This window comes from Phyllobates terribilis, unplaced genomic scaffold (genome assembly GCF_046119375.1).
Source record: "Phyllobates terribilis strain yellow unplaced genomic scaffold, ASM4611937v1 Scaffold_3__8_contigs__length_932513732, whole genome shotgun sequence".
In the NCBI taxonomy this organism is placed as follows: Eukaryota; Metazoa; Chordata; class Amphibia; order Anura; family Dendrobatidae; genus Phyllobates; species Phyllobates terribilis.
This window is the reverse complement of record NW_027362763.1, coordinates 23,534,738-23,556,545: the sequence shown is the minus strand read 5'-3', so window position 1 is coordinate 23,556,545 and position 21,808 is coordinate 23,534,738. Positions and strand designations below refer to the sequence as shown.

The 21,808-nt window shown below is 47.6% G+C and overlaps 1 protein-coding gene across 2 annotated transcripts in view; it reads left to right on the top strand.

Moving 5' to 3' along the window:
- LOC141258724 (oocyte zinc finger protein XlCOF7.1-like) overlaps positions 1 to 21,808 on the top strand; it is a 170,953-nt gene that overhangs the window by 45,040 nt on the left and 104,105 nt on the right. The gene's annotated exons all lie outside the window — the stretch shown is intronic.

Genomic DNA, 21,808 nt, shown 5'->3' with positions numbered 1-21,808 from the left:
GAGAGGAGACTGCTGGGAGATTCTACACTGGAGGATTTTGGGTGATGAGAGGAGACTGCTGGGAGATTATACACTGGAGGATTTTGGGTGATGAGAGGAGACTGCTGGGAGAATATACAGTATACACTGGAGGATTCTGGGTGATGAGAGGAGACTGCTGGGAGATTATACAGTATACACTGGAGGATTCTGGGTGATGAGAGGAGACTGCTGGGAGATTATACAGTATACACTGGAGGATTCTGGGTGATGAGACGAGACTGCTGGGAGATTATACAGTATACACTGGAGGATTCTGGGTGATGAGACGAGACTGCTGGGAGATTATACAGTATACACTGGAGGATTCTGGGTGATAAGAGGAGACTGCTGGGAGATTATACAGTATACACTGGAGGATTTTGGGTGATGAGAGGAGACTGCTGGGAGATTATACAGTATACACTAGAGGATTCTGGGTGATGAGTGGAGAGGAGACTGCTGGGAGATTATACAGTATACACTGGAGGATTCTGGGTGATGAGAGGAGACTGCTGGGAGATTATACAGTATACACTGGAGGATTTTGGGTGATGAGAGGAGACTGCTGGGAGATTATACAGTATACACTAGAGGATTCTGGGTGATGAGTGGAGAGGAGACTGCTGGGAGATTATACAGTATACACTGGAGCATTCTGGGTGATGAGCGGAGACTTCTGGGAGATTATACAGTATACACTGGAGGATTCTGGGTGATGAGAGGAGACTGCTGGGACATTATACAGTATACACTGGAGGATTCTGGGTGATGAGAGGAGACTTCTGGGAGATTATACAGTATACACTGGAGGATTCTGGGTGATGAGCGGAGACTGCTGGGAGATTATACAGTATACACTGGAGGATTCTGGGTGATGAGAGGAGACTGCTGGGAGATTATACAGTGTACACTGGAGGATTCTGGGTGATGAGAGGAGACTGCTGGGACATTATACAGTATACACTGGAGGATTCTGGGTGATGAGCGGATGGGAGACTGCTGGGAGATTATATAGTATACACTAGAGGATTCTGGTTGATGAGAGGAGACTGCTGGGAGATTATACAGTATACACTGGAGGATTCTGGGTGATGAGAGGAGAGGAGACTGCTGGGAGATTATACAGTATACACTGGAGGATTCTGGGTGATGAGAGGAGACTGCTGGGAGATTATACAGTATACACGGGAGGATTCTGGGTGATGAGAGGAGACTGCTGGGAGATTATACAGTATACACTGGAGGATTCTGGGTGATGAGAGGAGACTGCTGGGAGATTATACAGTATACACTGGAGGATTCTGGGTGATGAGAGGAGAGGAGACTGCTGGGAGATTATACAGAATACACTGGAGGATTCTGGGTGATGAGAGGAGACTGCTGGGAGATTATACAGTATACACTGGAGGATTCTGGGTGATGAGGGGAGACGGCTGGGAGATTATACAGTATACACTGGAGGATTCTGGGTGATGAGAGGAGACTGCTGGGAGATTATACAGTATACACTGGAGGATTCTAGGTGATGAGGGGAGACTGCTGGGAGATTATACAGTATACACTGGAGGATTCTGGGTGATGAGAGGAGACTGCTGGGAGATTATACAGTATACACTGGAGGATTCTGGGTGATGAGAGGAGACTGCTGGGAGATTATACAGTATACACTGGAGGATTCTGGGTGATGAGAGGAGACTGCTGGGAGATTATACAGTATACACTGGAGGATTCTGGGTGATGAGAGGAGACTGCTGGGAGATTATACAGTATACACTGGAGGATTCTGGGTGATGACCGGAGAGGAGACTGCTGGGAGATTATACAGTATACACTGGAGGATTCTGGGTGATGAGAGGAGAGGAGACTGCTGGGAGATTATACAGTATACACTGGAGGATTCTGGGTGATGAGAGGAGACTGCTGGGAGATTATACAGTATACACTGGAGGATTCTGGGTGATGAGCGGAGAGGAGACTGCTGGGAGATTATACAGTATACACTGGAGGATTCTGGGTGATGACAGGAGACTGCTGGGAGATTATACAGTTTATACTGGAGGATTCTGGGTGATATGAGGAGAGGAGACTGCTGGGAGATTATACAGTATACACTGGAGGATTCTGGGTGATGACAGGAGACTGCTGGGAGATTATACAGTATACACTGGAGGATTTTGGGTGATGAGAGGAGACTGCTGGGAGATTATACAGTATACACTGGAGGATTCTGGGTGATGAGAGGAGACTGCTGGGAGATTATACAGTATACACTGGAGGATTCTGGGTGATGAGAGGAGACTGCTGGGAGATTATACAGTATACACTGGAGGATTCTGGGTGATGACCGGAGAGGAGACTGCTGGGAGATTATACAGTATACTCTGGAGGATTCTGGGTGATGACAGGAGACTGCTGGGAGATTATACAGTATACACTGGAGGATTCTGGGTGATGACAGGAGACTGCTGGGAGATTACACAGTATACACTGGAGGATTCTGGGTGATGAGAGGAGAGGAGACTGCTGGGAGATTATACAGTATACACTGGAGGATTCTGAGTGATCAGAGGAGACTGCTGGGAGATTATACAGTATACACTGGAGGATTCTGGGTGATGACAGGAGACTGCTGGGAGATTATACAGTATACACTGGAGGATTCTGGGTGATGACAGGAGACTGCTGGGAGATTATACAGTATACACTGGAGGATTCTGGGTGATGAGAGGAGACTGCTGGGAGATTATACAGTATACACTGGAGGATTCTGGGTGATGACAGGAGACTGCTGGGAGATTATACAGTATACTCTGGAGGATTCTGGGTGATGACCGGAGAGGAGACTGCTGGGAGATTATACAATATACACTGGAGGATTCTGGGTAATGAGGGGAGACTGCTGGGAGATTATACAGTATACACTGGAGGATTCTGGGTGATGAGCGGAGACTGCTGGGAGATTATACAGTATACACTGGAGGATTCTGGGTGATGAGAGGTGACTGCTGGGAGATTATACAGTATACACTGGAGGATTCTGGGTGATGAGCGGAGACTGCTGGGAGATTATACAGTATACACTGGAGGATTCTGGGTGATGAGAGGTGACTGCTGGGAGATTATACAGTATACACTGGAGGATTCTGGGTGATGAGAGGTGACTGCTGGGAGATTATACAGTATACACTGGAGGATTCTGGGTGATGAGAGGTGACTGCTGGGAGATTATACAGTATACACTGGAGGATTCTGGGTGATGAGAGGTGACTGCTGGGAGATTATACAGTATACACTGGAGGATTCTGGGTGATGAGAGGTGACTGCTGGGAGATTATACAGTATACACTGGAGGATTCTGGGTGATGAGCGGAGACTGCTGGGAGATTATACAGTATACACTGGAGGATTCTGGGTGATGAGAGGTGACTGCTGGGAGATTATACAGTATACACTGGAGGATTCTGGGTGATGAGCGGAGACTGCTGGGAGATTATACAGTATACACTGGAGGATTCTGGGTGATGAGAGGTGACTGCTGGGAGATTATACAGTATACACTGGAGGATTCTGGGTGATGAGAGGTGACTGCTGGGAGATTATACAGTATACACTGGAGGATTCTGGGTGATGAGAGGTGACTGCTGGGAGATTATACAGTATACACTGGAGGATTCTGGGTGATGAGAGGTGACTGCTGGGAGATTATACAGTATACACTGGAGGATTCTGGGTGATGAGAGGTGACTGCTGGGAGATTATACAGTATACACTGGAGGATTCTGGGTGATGAGCGGAGACTGCTTGCAGATTATACAGTATACACTGGAGGATTCTGGGTGATGAGAGGAGAGGAGACTGCTGGGAGATTATACAGTATACACTGGAGGATTCTGGGTGATGAGCGGAGACTGCTGGGAGATTATACAGTATACACTGGAGGATTCTGGGTGATGAGAGGAGACTACTGGGAGATTATACAGTATACACTGGAGGATTTTGGGTGATGAGAGGAGAGGAGACTGCTGGGAGATTATACAGTATACACTGGAGGATTCTGGGTGATGAGAGGAGAGGAGACTGCTGGGAGATTATACAGTATACACTGGAGGATTCTGGTTGATGAGAGGAGACTGCTGGGAGATTATACAGTATACACTGGAGGATTCTGGGTGATGAGAGGAGACTGCTGGGAGATTATACAGTATACACTGGAGGATTCTGGGTGATGAGAGGAGACTGCTGGGAGATTATACAGTATAAACTGGAGGATTCTGGGTGATGAGAGGAGACTGCTGGGAGATTATACAGTATGCACTGGAGGATTCTGGGTGATGAGAGGAGACTGCTGGGAGATTATACAGTATACACTGGAGGATTCTGGGTAATGAGAGATGACTGCTGGGAGATTATACAGTATACACTGGAGGATTCTGGGTAATGAGAGATGACTGCTGGGAGATTATACAGTATACACTGGAGGATTCTGGGTGATGAGAGGAGACTGCTGGGAGATTATACAGTATACACTGGAGGATTCTGGTTGATGAGAGGAGAGGAGACTGCTGGGAGATTATACAGTATACACTGGAGGATTCTGGGTGATGAGAGGAGACTGCTGGGAGATTATACAGTATACACTGGAGGATTCTGGGTGATGAGAGGAAAGGAGACTGCTGGGAGATAATACAGTATACACTGGAGGATTCTGGGTGATGAGCGGAGACTGCTGGGAGATTATACAGTATACACTGGAGGATTCTGGGTGACAAGAGGAGACTGCTGGGAGATTATACAGTATAAACTGGAGGATTCTGGGTGATGAGACGAGACTGCTGGGAGATTATACAGTATGCACTGGAGGATTCTGGGTGATGAGCGGAGACTGCTGGGAGATTATACAGTATACACTGGAGGATTCTGGGTGATGAGCGGAGACTGCTGGGAGATTATACAGTATAAACTGGAGGATTCTGGGTGATGAGAGGTGACTGCTGGGAGATTATACAGTATACACTCGAGGATTCTGGGTGATGAGAGGAGACTGCTGGGAGATTATACAGTATACACTGGAGGATTCTGGGTGATGAGAGGAGACTGCTGGGAGATTATACAGTATACACTGGAGGATTCTGGGTAATGAGAGATGACTGCTGGGAGATTATACAGTATACACTGGAGGATTCTGGGTAATGAGAGATGACTGCTGGGAGATTATACAGTATACACTGGAGGATTCTGGGTGATGAGAGGAGACTGCTGGGAGATTATACAGTATACACTGGAGGAATCTGGGTGATGAGAGGAGAGGAGACTGCTGGGAGATTATACAGTATACACTGGAGGATTCTGGGTGATGAGCAGAGACTGCTGGGAGATTATACAGTATACCCAGGAGGATTCTGGGTGATGAGCAGAGAGGAGACTGCTGGGAGATTATACAGTATACACTGGAGGATTCTGGGTGATGAGAGAAGACTGCTGGGAGATTATGCAGTATAGACTGGAGGAATCTGGGTGATGAGAGGAGAGGAGACTGCTGGGAGATTATACAGTATACACTGGAGGATTCTGGGTGATGAGAGGAGACTGCTGTGAGATTATACAGTGTACACTGGAGGATACTGGGAGATGAGAGGAGACTGCTGGGAGATTATACAGTATACACTGGAGGATTCTGGGTGATGAGAGGAGACTGCTGGGAGATTATGCAGTATACACTGGAGGATTCTGGGTGATGAGAGGAGAGGAGACTGCTGGGAGATTATACAGTATACACTGGAGGATTCTGGGTGATGAGCGGAGACTGCTGGGAGATTATACAGTATACCCAGGAGGATTCTGGGTGATGAGCAGAGAGGAGACTGCTGGGAGATTATACAGTATACACTGGAGGATTCTGGGTGATGAGCGGAGAGGAGACTTCTGGGAGATTATACAGTATACACTGGAGGATTCTGGGTGATGAGAGGAGACTGCTAGGAGATTATACAGTATACGCTGGAGGATTCTGGGTGATGAGAGGAGACTGCTGGGAGATTATACAGTATACAGTGGAGGATTCTGGGTGATGAGGGGAGATTGCTGGGAGATTATACAGTATACACTGGAGGATTCTGGGTGATGAGAGGAGAGGAGACTGCTGGGAGATTATACAGTATACACTGGAGGATTCTGGGTGATGAGAGGAGACTGCTGGGAGATTATACAGTATACACTGGAGGATTCTGGGTGATGAGGGGAGATTGCTGGGAGATTATACAGTATACACTGGAGGATTCTGGGTGATGAGAGGAGACTGCTGGGAGATTATACAGTATACACTGGAGGATTCTGGGTGATGAGGAGAGCAGACTGCTGGGAGATTATACAGTATACACTGGAGGATTCTGGGTAATGAGAGGAGACTGCTGGGAGATTATACAGTATACACTGGAGGATTCTGGGTAATGAGAGGAGACTGCTGGGAGATTATACAGTATACACTGGAGGATTCTGGGTGATGAGAGGAGACTGCTGGGAGATTATACAGTATACACTGGAGGATTCTGGGTGATGAGCCGAGACTGCTGGGAGATTATACAGTATACACTGGAGGTTCCTGGGTGATGAGAGGAGAGGAGACTGCTGGGAGATTATACAGTATACACTGGAGGATTCTGGGTGATGAGAGGAGAGGAGACTGCTGGGAGATTATACACTGGAGGATACTGGGTGATGAGGGGAGACTGCTGGGAGATTATACACTGGAGGATTCTGGGTGATGAGAGGAGACTGCTGGGAGATTATACAGTATACACTGGAGGATTCTGGGTGATGAGCTGAGAGGAGACTGCTGGGAGATAATACAGTTTACACTGGAGGATTCTGGGTGATGAGCGGAGACTGCTGGGAGATTATACAGTATACACTGGAGAATTCTGGGTGATGAGCGGAGAGGTGACTGCTGGGAGATTATACAGTATACACTGGAGGATTCTGGGTGCTGAGAGGAGACTGCTGGGAGATTATACAGTATACACTGGAGAATTCTGGGTGATGAGAGGAGACTGCTGGGAGATTATACAGTATACACTGGAGGATTCTGGGTGATGAGCGGTGAGGAGACTGCTGGGAGATTATATAGTATACACTGGAGGATTCTGGGTGATGAGGGGAGACTGCTGGGAGATTATACAGTATCCACTGGAGGATTCTGGGTGATGAGCGGAGACTTCTGGGAGATTATACAGTATACACTGGAGGATTCTGAGTGATGAGAGGAGACTGCTGGGAGATTATACAGTATACACTGGAGGATTCTGGGTGATGAGAGGAGACTGCTGGGAGATTATACAGTATACACTGGAGGATTCTGGGTGATGAGGGGAGACTGCTGGGAGATTATACAGTATCCACTGGAGGATTCTGGGTGATGAGGGGAGACTGCTGGGAGATTATACAGTATCCACTGGAGGATTCTGGGTGATGAGCGGAGACTTCTGGGAGATTATACAGTATACACTAGAGGATTCTGGGTGATGAGAGGAGACTGCTGGGAGATTATACAGTGTACACTGGAGGATTCTGGGTGATGAGAGGAGACTGCTGGGACATTATACAGTATACACTGGAGGATTCTGGGTGATGAGCGGAGAGGAGACTGCTGGGAGATTATATAGTATACACTGGAGGATTCTGGGTGATGAGGGGAGACTGCTGGGAGATTATACAGTATACACTGGAGGATTCTGGGTGATGAGGGGAGACTGCTGGGAGATTATACAGTATACACTGGAGGATTCTGGGTGATGAGGGGAGACTGCTGGGAGATTATACAGTATACACTGGAGGATTCTGGGTGATGAGCGGAGAGGAGACTGCTGGGAGATTATACAGTATACACTGGAGGATTCTGGGTGATGAGGGGAGAATGCTGGGAGATTATACAGTATACACTGGAGGATTCTGGGTGATGAGAGGAGACTGCTGGGAGATTATATAGTATACACTGGAGGATTCTGGGTGATGAGCGGAGAGGAGACTGCTGGGAGATTATATAGTATACACTGGAGGATTCTGGGTGATGAGCGAAGAGGAGACTGCTGGGAGATTATACAGTATACACTGGAGGATTCTGGGTGATGAGGGGAGACTGCTGGGAGATTATACAGTATACACTGGAGGATTCTGGGTGATGAGAGGAGACTGCTGGGAGATTATACAGTATACACTGGAGGATTCTGGGTGATGAGAGGAGACTGCTGGGAGATTATACAGTATACACTGGAGGATTCAGGGTGATGAGAGGAGACTGCTGGGAGATTATACAGTATACACTGGAGGATTCTGGGTGATGAGAGGAGAGGAGACTGCTGGGAGATTATACAGTATACACTGAAGGATTCTGGGTGATGAGCGGAGAGGAGACTGCTGGGAGATTATACAGTATACAATGGAGGATTCTGGGTGATGAGAGGAGAGGAGACTGCTGGGAGATTATACAGTATACACTGAAGGATTCTGGGTGATGAGCGGAGAGGAGACTGCTGGGAGATTATACAGTATACACTGGAGGATTCTGGGTGATGAGGGGAGACTGCTGGGAGATTATACAGTATACAATGGAGGATTCTGGGTGATGAGAGGAGAGGAGACTGCTGGGAGATTATACAGTATACACTGAAGGATTCTGGGTGATGAGCGGAGAGGAGACTGCTGGGAGATTATACAGTATACACTGGAGGATTCTGGGTGATGAGGGGAGACTGCTGGGAGATTATACAGTATACACTGGAGGATTCTGGGTGATGAGAGGAGACTGCTGGGAGATTATACAGTATACACTGGAGGATTCTGGGTGATGAGAGGAGACTGCTGGGAGATTATACAGTATACACTGGAGGATTCTGGGTGATGAGAGGAGACTGCTGGGAGATTATACAGTATACACTGGAGGATTCAGGGTGATGAGAGGAGACTGCTGGGAGATTATACAGTATACACTGGAGGATTCTGGGTGATGAGAGGAGAGGAGACTGCTGGGAGATTATACAGTATACACTGAAGGATTCTGGGTGATGAGCGGAGAGGAGACTGCTGGGAGATTATACAGTATACACTGAAGGATTCTGAGTGATGAGCGGAGAGGAGACTGCTGGGAGATTATACAGTATACAATGAAGGATTCTGGGTGATGAGAGGAGAGGAGACTGCTGGGAGATTATACAGTATACACTGAAGGATTCTGGGTGATGAGCGGAGAGGAGACTGCTGAGAGATTATACAGTATACACTGGAGGATTCTGGGTGATGAGCGGTGACTTCTGGGAGATTATACAATATACAATGGAGGATTCAGGGTGATGAGAGGAGACTGCTGGGACATTATACAGTATACACTGGAGGATTCTGAGTGATGAGAGGAGACTGCTGGGAGATTATACAGTATACACTGGAGGATTCTGGGTGATGAGAGGAGACTGCTGGGAGATTATACAGTATACACTGGAGGATTCTGGGTGATGAGGGGAGACTGCTGGGAGATTATACAGTATCCACTGGAGGATTCTGGGTGATGAGGGGAGACTGCTGGGAGATTATACAGTATCCACTGGAGGATTCTGGGTGATGAGCGGAGACTTCTGGGAGATTATACAGTATACACTAGAGGATTCTGGGTGATGAGAGGAGACTGCTGGGAGATTATACAGTGTACACTGGAGGATTCTGGGTGATGAGAGGAGACTGCTGGGACATTATACAGTATACACTGGAGGATTCTGGGTGATGAGCGGAGAGGAGACTGCTGGGAGATTATATAGTATACACTGGAGGATTCTGGGTGATGAGGGGAGACTGCTGGGAGATTATACAGTATACACTGGAGGATTCTGGGTGATGAGGGGAGACTGCTGGGAGATTATACAGTATACACTGGAGGATTCTGGGTGATGAGGGGAGACTGCTGGGAGATTATACAGTATACACTGGAGGATTCTGGGTGATGAGCGGAGAGGAGACTGCTGGGAGATTATACAGTATACACTGGAGGATTCTGGGTGATGAGGGGAGAATGCTGGGAGATTATACAGTATACACTGGAGGATTCTGGGTGATGAGAGGAGACTGCTGGGAGATTATATAGTATACACTGGAGGATTCTGGGTGATGAGCGGAGAGGAGACTGCTGGGAGATTATATAGTATACACTGGAGGATTCTGGGTGATGAGCGAAGAGGAGACTGCTGGGAGATTATACAGTATACACTGGAGGATTCTGGGTGATGAGGGGAGACTGCTGGGAGATTATACAGTATACACTGGAGGATTCTGGGTGATGAGAGGAGACTGCTGGGAGATTATACAGTATACACTGGAGGATTCTGGGTGATGAGAGGAGACTGCTGGGAGATTATACAGTATACACTGGAGGATTCAGGGTGATGAGAGGAGACTGCTGGGAGATTATACAGTATACACTGGAGGATTCTGGGTGATGAGAGGAGAGGAGACTGCTGGGAGATTATACAGTATACACTGAAGGATTCTGGGTGATGAGCGGAGAGGAGACTGCTGGGAGATTATACAGTATACAATGGAGGATTCTGGGTGATGAGAGGAGAGGAGACTGCTGGGAGATTATACAGTATACACTGAAGGATTCTGGGTGATGAGCGGAGAGGAGACTGCTGGGAGATTATACAGTATACACTGGAGGATTCTGGGTGATGAGGGGAGACTGCTGGGAGATTATACAGTATACAATGGAGGATTCTGGGTGATGAGAGGAGAGGAGACTGCTGGGAGATTATACAGTATACACTGAAGGATTCTGGGTGATGAGCGGAGAGGAGACTGCTGGGAGATTATACAGTATACACTGGAGGATTCTGGGTGATGAGGGGAGACTGCTGGGAGATTATACAGTATACACTGGAGGATTCTGGGTGATGAGAGGAGACTGCTGGGAGATTATACAGTATACACTGGAGGATTCTGGGTGATGAGAGGAGACTGCTGGGAGATTATACAGTATACACTGGAGGATTCTGGGTGATGAGAGGAGACTGCTGGGAGATTATACAGTATACACTGGAGGATTCAGGGTGATGAGAGGAGACTGCTGGGAGATTATACAGTATACACTGGAGGATTCTGGGTGATGAGAGGAGAGGAGACTGCTGGGAGATTATACAGTATACACTGAAGGATTCTGGGTGATGAGCGGAGAGGAGACTGCTGGGAGATTATACAGTATACACTGAAGGATTCTGAGTGATGAGCGGAGAGGAGACTGCTGGGAGATTATACAGTATACAATGAAGGATTCTGGGTGATGAGAGGAGAGGAGACTGCTGGGAGATTATACAGTATACACTGAAGGATTCTGGGTGATGAGCGGAGAGGAGACTGCTGAGAGATTATACAGTATACACTGGAGGATTCTGGGTGATGAGGGGAGACTGCTGGGAGATTATACAGTATACAATGGAGGATTCTGGGTGATGAGAGGAGAGGACACTGCTGGGAGATTATACAGTATACACTGAAGGATTCTGGGTGATGAGCGGAGAGGAGACTGCTGGGAGATTATACAGTATACACTGGAGGATTCTGGGTGATGAGGGGAGACTGCTGGGAGATTATACAGTATACACTGGAGGATTCTGGGTGATGAGAGGAGACTGCTGGGAGATTATACAGTATACACTGGAGGATTCTGGGTGATGAGAGGAGACTGCTGGGAGATTATACAGTATACACTGGAGGATTCTGGGTGATGAGAGGAGACTGCTGGGAGATTTTACAGTATACACTGGAGGATTCTGGGTGATGAGCGGAGACTGCTGGGAGATTATACAGTATACACTGGAGGATTCTGGGTGATGAGAGGAGACTGCTGGGAGATTATACAGTATACACTGGAGGATTCTGGGTGATGAGAGGAGACTGCTGGGAGATTATACAGTATGCACTGGAGGATTCTGGGTGATGAGCGGAGACTGCTGGGAGATTATACAGTATACACTGGAGGATTCTGGGTGATGAGAGGAAAGGAGACTGCTGGGAGATTATACAGTATACACTGGAGGATTCTGGGTGATGAGAGGAGACTGCTGGGAGATTATACAGTATGCACTGGAGGATTCTGGGTGATGAGCGGAGACTGCTGGGAGATTATACAGTATACACTGGAGGATTCTGGGTGATGAGAGGAAAGGAGACTGCTGGGAGATTATACAGTATACACTGGAGGATTCTTGGTGATGAGAGGAAAGGAGACTGCTGGGAGATTATACAGTATATACTGGAGGATTCTGGGTGATGAACGGAGACTGCTGGGAGATTATACAGTATAAACTGGAGGATTCTGGGTGATGAGAGGAGACTGCTGGGAGATTATACAGTATACACTGGAGGATTCTGGGTGATGAGAGGAGACTGCTGGGAGATTATACAGTATACACTGGAGGATTCTGGGTGACAAGAGGAGACTGCTGGGAGATTATACAGTATAAACTGGAGGATTCTGGTTGATGAGACGAGACTGCTGGGAGATTATACAGTATACACTGGAGGATTCTGAGTGATCAGAGGAGACTGCTGGGAGATTATACAGTATACGCTGGAGGATTCTGGGTGATGAGAGGAGACTGCTGGGAGATTATACAGTATACACTGGAGGATTCTGGGTGATGACAGGAGACTGCTGGGAGATTATACAGTATACTCTGGAGGATTCTGGGTGATGACCGGAGAGGAGACTGCTGGGAGATTATACATTATACACTGGAGGATTCTGGGTGATGAGGGGAGACTGCTGGGAGATTATACAGTATACACTGGAGGATTCTGTGTGATGAGAGGTGACTGCTGGGAGATTATACAGTATACACTGGAGGATTCTGGGTGATGAGCGGAGACTGCTGGGAGATTATACAGTATACACTGGAGGATTCTGGGTGATGAGAGGTGACTGCTGGGAGATTGTACAGTATACACTGGAGGATTCTGGGTGATGAGCGGAGACTGCTTGGAGATTATACAGTATACACTGGAGGATTCTGGGTGATGAGAGGTGACTGCTGGGAGATTATACAGTATACACTGGAGGATTCTAGGTGATGAGCGGAGACTGCTGGGAGATTATACAGTATACACTGGAGGATTCTGGGTAATGAGAGATGACTGCTGGGAGATTATACAGTATACACTGGAGGATTCTGGGTGATGAGAGGAGAGGAGACTGCTGGGAGATTATACAGTATACACTGGAGGATTCTGGGTGATGAGAGAGAGGAGACTGCTGGGAGATTATACAGTATACACTGGAGGATTCTGGGTGATGAGCGGAGACTGCTGGGAGATTATACAGTATACACTGGAGGATTCTGGGTGATGAGAGGAGACTGCTGGGAGATTATACACTGGAGGAGTCTGGGTGATGAGAGGAGACTGCTGGGAGATTATACAGTATACACTGGAGGATTCTGGGTGATGACAGGAGACTGCTGGGAGATTATACAGTATACACTGGAGGTTTCTGGGTGATGAGAGGAGACTGCTGGGAGATTATACAGTATACACTGGAGGATTCTAGGTGATGAGAGGAGACTGCTGGGAGATTATACAGTATACACTGGAGGATTCTGGGTGATGAGAGGAGACTGCTGGGAGATTATACAGTATACACTGGAGGATTCTGGGTGATGACCGGAGAGGAGACTGCTGGGAGATTATACAGTATACACTGGAGGATTCTGAGTGATCAGAGGAGACTGCTGGGAGATTATACAGTATACACTGGAGGATTCTGGGTGATGACAGGAGACTGCTGGGAGATTATACAGTATACACTGGAGGATTCTGGGTGATGATAGGAGACTGCTGGGAGATTATACAGTATACACTGGAGGATTTTGGGTGATGAGAGGAGACTGCTGGGAGATTATACAGTATACACTGGAGGATTCTGGGTGATGACAGGAGACTGCTGGGAGATTATACAGTATACTCTGGAGGATTCTGGGTGATGACCGGAGAGGAGACTGCTGGGAGATTATACAATATACACTGGAGGATTCTGGGTAATGAGGGGAGACTGCTGGGAGATTATACAGTATACACTGGAGGATTCTGGGTGATGAGAGGTGACTGCTGGGAGATTATACAGTATACACTGGAGGATTCTGGGTGATGAGCGGAGACTGCTGGGAGATTATACAGTATACACTGGAGGATTCTGGGTGATGAGAGGTGACTGCTGGGAGATTATACAGTATACACTGGAGGATTCTGGGTGATGAGCGGAGACTGCTTGCAGATTATACAGTATACACTGGAGGATTCTGGGTGATGAGAGGAGAGGAGACTGCTGGGAGATTATACAGTATACACTGGAGGATTCTGGGTGATGAGCGTAGACTGCTGGGAGATTATACAGTATACACTGGAGGATTCTGGGTGATGAGAGGAGACTGCTGGGAGATTATACAGTATACACTGGAGGATTCTGGTTGATGAGAGGAGACTGCTGGGAGATTATACAGTATACACTGGAGGATTCTGGGTGATGAGAGGAGACTACTGGGAGATAATACAGTATACACTGGAGGATTCTGGGTGATGAGAGGAGAGGAGACTGCTGGGAGATTATACAGTATACACTGGAGGATTCTGGGTGATGAGAGGAGACTGCTGGGAGATTATACAGTATACACTGGAGGATTCTGGGTGATGAGAGGAGACTGCTGGGAGATTATACAGTATGCACTGGAGGATTCTGGGTGATGAGCGGAGACTGCTGGGAGATTATACAGTATACACTGGAGGATTCTGGGTGATGAGAGGAGACTGCTGGGAGATTATACAGTATACACTGGAGGATTCTGGGTGATGAGAGGAGACTGCTGGGAGATTATACAGTATACACTGGAGGATTCTGGGTGATGAGAGGTGACTGCTGGGAGATTATACAGTATACACTGGAGGATTCTGGGAGATGAGCGGAGACTGCTGGGAGATTATACAGTATACACTGGAGGATTCTGGGTGATGAGAGGTGACTGCTGGGAGATTATACAGTATACACTGGAGGATTCTGGGTGATGAGCGGAGACTGCTGGGAGATTATACAGTATACACTGGAGGATTCTGGGTAATGAGAGATGACTGCTGGGAGATTATACAGTATACACTGGAGGATTCTGGGTGATGAGAGGAGAGGAGACTGCTGGGAGATTATACAGTATACACTGGAGGATTCTGGGTGATGAGAGGAGAGGAGACTGCTGGGAGATTATACAGTATACACTGGAGGATTCTGGGTGATGAGCGGAGACTGCTGGGAGATTATACAGTATACACTGGAGGATTCTGGGTGATGAGAGGAGACTGCTGGGAGATTATACAGTATACACTGGAGGATTCTGGTTGATGAGAGGAGAGGAGACTGCTGGGAGATTATACAGTATACACTGGAGGATTCTGGGTTATGAGAGGAGACTACTGGGGGATTATACAGTATACACTGGAGGATTCCGGGTGATAAGAGGAGACTGCTGGGGGATTATACAGTATACACTGGAGGATTCTGGGTGATGAGAGGAGACTGCTGGGAGATTATACAGTATACACTGGAGGATTCTGGGTAATGAGAGATGACTGCTGGGAGATTATACAGTATACACTGGAGGATTCTGGGTGATGAGAGGAGAGGAGACTGCTGGGAGATTATACAGTATACACTGGAGGATTCTGGGTGATGAGAGGAGAGGAGACTGCTGGGAGATTATACAGTATACACTGGAGGATTCTGGGTGATGAGCGGAGACTGCTGGGAGATTATACAGTATACACTGGAGGATTCTGGGTGATGAGAGGAGACTGCTGGGAGATTATACAGTATACACTGGAGGATTCTGGTTGATGAGAGGAGAGGAGACTGCTGGGAGATTATACAGTATACACTGGAGGATTCTGGGTTATGAGAGGAGACTACTGGGGGATTATACAGTATACACTGGAGGATTCCGGGTGATAAGAGGAGACTGCTGGGGGATTATACAGTATACACTGGAGGATTCTGGTTGATGAGACGAGACTGCTGGGAGATTATACAGTATGCACTGGAGGATTCTGGGTGATGAGCGGAGACTGCTGGGAGATTATACAGTATACACTGGAGGATTCTGGGTGATGAGCGGAGACTGCTGGGAGATTATACAGTATACACTGGAGGATTCTGGGTGATGAGCGGAGACTGCTGGGAGATTATACAGTATAAACTGGAGGATTCTGGGTGATGAGAGGAGACTGCTGGGAGATTATACAGTATACACTGGAGGATTCTGGGTGATGAGAGGAGACTGCTGTGAGATTATACAGTGTACACTGGAGGATACTGTGAGATGAGAGTAGACTGCTGGGAGATTATACAGTATACACTGGAGGATTCTGGGTGATGAGAGGAGACTGCTGGGAGATTATACAGTATACACTGGAAGATTCTGGGTTATGAGCGGAGAGGTGACTGCTGGGAGATTATACAGTATACACTGGAGGATTCTGGGTGATGAGCGGAGAGGAGACTGCTGGGAGATTATACAGTATACACTGGAGGATTCTGGGTGATGAGGGGAGACTGCTGGGAGATTATTCAGTATCCACTGGAGGATTCTGGGTGATGAGGGGAGACTGCTGGGAGATTATACAGTATCCACTGGAGGATTCTGGGTGATGAGCGGAGACTTCTGGGAGATTATACAGTATACACTAGAGGATTCTGGGTGATGAGAGGAGACTGCTGGGAGATTATACAGTGTACACTGGAGGATTCTGGGTGATGAGAGGAGACTGCTGGGAGATTATACAGTATACACTGGAGGATTCTGGATGATGAGCGGAGAGGAGACTGCTGGGAGATTATATAGTATACACTGGAGGATTCTGGGCGATGAGGGGAGACTGCTGGGAGATTATACAGTATACACTGGAGGATTCTGGGTGATGAGGGGAGACTGCTGGGAGATTATACAGTGTACACTGGAGGATTCTGGGTGATGAGCGGAGAGGAGACTGCTGGGAGATTATACAGTATACACTGGAGGATTCTGGGTGATGAGGGGAGACTGCTGGGAGATTATACAGTATACACTGGAGGATTCTGGGTGATGAGAGGAGACTGCTGGGAGATTATACAGTATACACTGGAGGATTCTGGGTGATGAGAGGAGAGCAGACTGCTGGGAGATTATACAGTATACACTGGAGGATTCTGGATGATGAGCGGAGAGGAGACTGCTGGGAGATTATACAGTATACACTGGAGGATTCTGGGTGATGAGGGGAGACTGCTGGGAGATTATACAGTATACACTGGAGGATTCTGGGTGATGAGGGGAGACTGCTGGGAGATTATACAGTGTACACTGGAGGATTCTGGGTGATGAGCGGAGAGGAGACTGCTGGGAGATTATACAGTATACACTGGAGGATTCTGGGTGATGAGGGGAGACTGCTGGGAGATTATACAGTATACACTGGAGGATTCTGGGTGATGAGAGGAGAGCAGACTGCTGGGAGATTATACAGTATACACTGGAGGATTCTGGGTGATGAGAGGAGACTGCTGGGAGATTATACAGTATACACTGGAGGATTCTGGGTGATGAGAGGAGAGCAGACTGCTGGGAGATTATACAGTATACACTGGAGGATTCTGGGTGATGAGCGGAGAGGAGACTGCTGGGAGATTATATAGTATACACTGGAGGATTCTCGGTGATGAGCGAAGAGGAGACTGCTGGGAGATTATACAGTATACACTGGAGGATTCTGGGTGATGAGGGGAGACTGCTGGGAGATTATACAGTATACACTGGAGGATTCTGGGTGATGAGAGGAGACTGCTGGGAGATTATACAGTATACACTGGAGGATTCTGGGTGATGAGAGGAGACTGCTGGGAGATTATACAGTATACACTGGAGGATTCAGGGTGATGAGCGGAGACTGCTGGGAGATTATACAGTATATACTGGAGGATTCTGGGTGATGAACGGAGACTGCTGGGAGATTATACAGTATAAACTGGAGGATTCTGGGTGATGAGAGGAGACTGCTGGGAGATTATACAGTATACATTGGAGGATTCTGGGTGATGAGAGGAGACTGCTGGGAGATTATACAGTATACACTGGAGGATTCTGGGTGATGAGAGGAGACTGCTGGGAGATTATACAGTATACACTGGAGGATTCTGAGTGATCAGAGGAGACTGCTGGGAGATTATACAGTATACACTGGAGGATTCTGGGTGATGAGAGGAGACTGCTGGGAGATTATACAGTATACACTGGAGGATTCTGGGTGATGACAGGAGACTGCTGGGAGATTATACAGTATACTCTGGAGGATTCTGGGTGATGACCGGAGAGGAGACTGCTGGGAGATTATACATTATACACTGGAGGATTCTGGGTGATGAGGGGAGACTGCTGGGAGATTATACAGTATACACTGGAGGATTCTGTGTGATGAGAGGTGACTGCTGGGAGATTATACAGTATACACTGGAGGATTCTGGGTGATGAGCGGAGACTGCTGGGAGATTATACAGTATACACTGGAGGATTCTGGGTGATGAGAGGTGACTGCTGGGAGATTATGCAGTATACACTGGAGGATTCTGGGTGATGAGCGGAGACTGCTGGGAGATTATACAGTATACACTGGAGGATTCTGGGTGATGAGAGGTGACTGCTGGGAGATTATACAGTATACACTGGAGGATTCTGGGTGATGAGCGGAGACTGCTGGGAGATTATACAGTATACTCTGGAGGATTCTGGGTGATGACCGGAGAGGAGACTGCTGGGAGATTATACATTATACACTGGAGGATTCTGGGTGATGAGGGGAGACTGCTGGGAGATTATACAGTATACACTGGAGGATTCTGTGTGATGAGAGGTGACTGCTGGGAGATTATACAGTATACACTGGAGGATTCTGGGTGATGAGAGGAGACTGCTGGGAGATTATACAGTATACACTGGAGGATTCTGGGTGATGAGAGGAGAGGAGACTGCTGGGAGATTATACAGTATACACTGGAGGATTCTGGGTGATGAGCGGAGACTGCTGGGAGATTATACAGTATACACTGGAGGATTCTGGGTGATGAGAGGAGACTGCTGGGAGATTATACAGTATACACTGGAGGATTCTGGTTGATGAGAGGAGAGGAGACTGCTGGGAGATTATACAGTATACACTGGAGGATTCTGGGTGATGAGAGGAGACTACTGGGAGATTATACAGTATACACTGGAGGATTCTGGGTGATGAGAGGAGACTGCTGGGAGATTATACAGTATACACTGGAGGATTCTGGGTGATGAGCGGAGACTGCTGGGAGATTATACAGTATAAACTGGAGGATTCTGGGTGATGAGAGGTGACTGCTGGGAGATTATACAGTATACACTCGAGGATTCTGGGTGATGAGAGGAGACTGCTGGGAGATTATACAGTATACACTGGAGGATTCTGGGTGATGAGAGGAGACTGCTGGGAGATTATGCAGTATAAACTGGAGGAATCTGGGTGATGAGAGGAGAGGTGACTGCTGGGAGATTATACAGTATACACTGGAGAATTCTGGGTGATGAGCGGAGAGGTGACTGCTGGGAGATTATACAGTATACACTGGAGGATTCTGGGTGCTGAGAGGAGACTGCTGGGAGATTATACAGTATACACTGGAGAATTCTGGGTGATGAGAGGAGACTGCTGGGAGATTATACAGTATACACTGGAGGATTCTGGGTGATGAGCGGAGAGGAGACTGCTGGGAGATTATATAGTATACACTGGAGGATTCTGGGTGATGAGGGGAGACTGCTGGGAGATTATACAGTATCCACTGGAGGATTCTGGGTGATGAGGGGAGACTGCTGGGAGATTATACAGTATCCACTGGAGGATTCTGGGTGATGAGAGGAGACTGCTGGGAGATTATACAGTGTACACTGGAGGATTCTGGGTGATGAGAGGAGACTGCTGGGACATTATACAGTATACACTGGAGGATTCTGGGTGATGAGAGGAGACTGCTGGGAGATTATACAGTATACACTGGAGGATTCTGGATGATGAGCGGAGAGGAGACTGCTGGGAGATTATATAGTATACACTGGAGGATTCTGGGTGATGAGGGGAGACTGCTGGGAGATTATACAGTGTACACTGGAGGATTCTGGGTGATGAGAGGAGACTGCTGGGACATTATACAGTATACACTGGAGGATTCTGGGTGATGAGAGGAGACTGCTGGGAGATTATACAGTATACACTGGAGGATTCTGGATGATGAGCGGAGAGGAGACTGCTGGGAGATTATATAGTATACACTGGAGGATTCTGGGTGATGAGGGGAGACTGCTGGGAGATTATACAGTATACACTGGAGGATTCTGGGTGATGAGCGGAGACTGCTGGGAGATTATACAGTATACACTGGAGGATTCTGGGTGATGAGGGGAGACTGCTGGGAGATTATACAGTATACACTGGAGGATTCTGAGTGATGAGATGAGACTGCTGGGAGATTATACAGTATACACTGGAGGATTCTGGGTGATGAGCGGAGAGGAGACTGCTGGGAGATTATACAGTATACACTGGAGGATTCTGGGTGATGAGGGGAGACTGCTGGGAGATTATACAGTATACACTGGAGGATTCTGGGTGATGAGCGGAGAGGAGACTGCTGGGAGATTATACAGTATACACTGGAGGATTCTGGGTGATGAGAGGAGACTGCTGGGAGATTATACAGTATACACTGGAGGATTCTGAGTGATGAGATGAGACTGCTGGGAGATTATACAGTATACACTGGAGGATTCTGGGTGATGAGAGGAGAGCAGACTGCTGGGAGATTATACAGTATACACTGGAGGATTCTGGGTGATGAGCGGAGAGGAGACTGCTGGGAGATTATATAGTATACACTGGAGGATTCTGGGTGATGAGCGAAGAGGAGACTGCTGGGAGATTATACAGTATACACTGGAGGATTCTGGGTGACAAGAGGAGACTGCTGGGAGATTATACAGTATAAACTGGAGGATTCTGGGTGATGAGAGGAGACTGCTGGGAGATTATACAGTATGCAAAGGAGGATTCTGGGTGATGAGCGGAGACTGCTGGGAGATTATACAGTATACACTGGAGGATTCTGGGTGATGAGCGGAGACTGCTGGGAGATTATACAGTATAAACTGGAGGATTCTGGGTGATGAGAGGTGACTGCTGGGAGATTATACAGTATACACTGGAGGATTCTGGGTGATGAGAGGAGACTGCTGGGAGATTATACAGTATACACTGGAGGATTCTGGGTGATGAGAGAAGACTGCTGGGAGATTATGCAGTATAGACTGGAGGAATCTGGGTGATGAGAGGAGACTGCTGTGAGATTATACAGTATAAACTGGAGGATTCTGGGTGATGAGAGGTGACTGCTGGGAGATTATACAGTATACACTGGAGGATTCTGGGTGATGAGCGGAGACTGCTGTGAGATTATACAGTATAAACTGGAGGATTCTGGGTGATGAGAGGAGACTGCTGGGAGATTATACAGTATACACTGGAGGATTCTGGGTGATGAGAGGAGACTGCTGTGAGATTATACAGTATAAACTGGAGGATTCTGGGTGATGAGAGGTGACTGCTGGGAGATTATACAGTATACACTGGAGGATTCTGGGTGATGAGCGGAGACTGCTGGGAGACTATA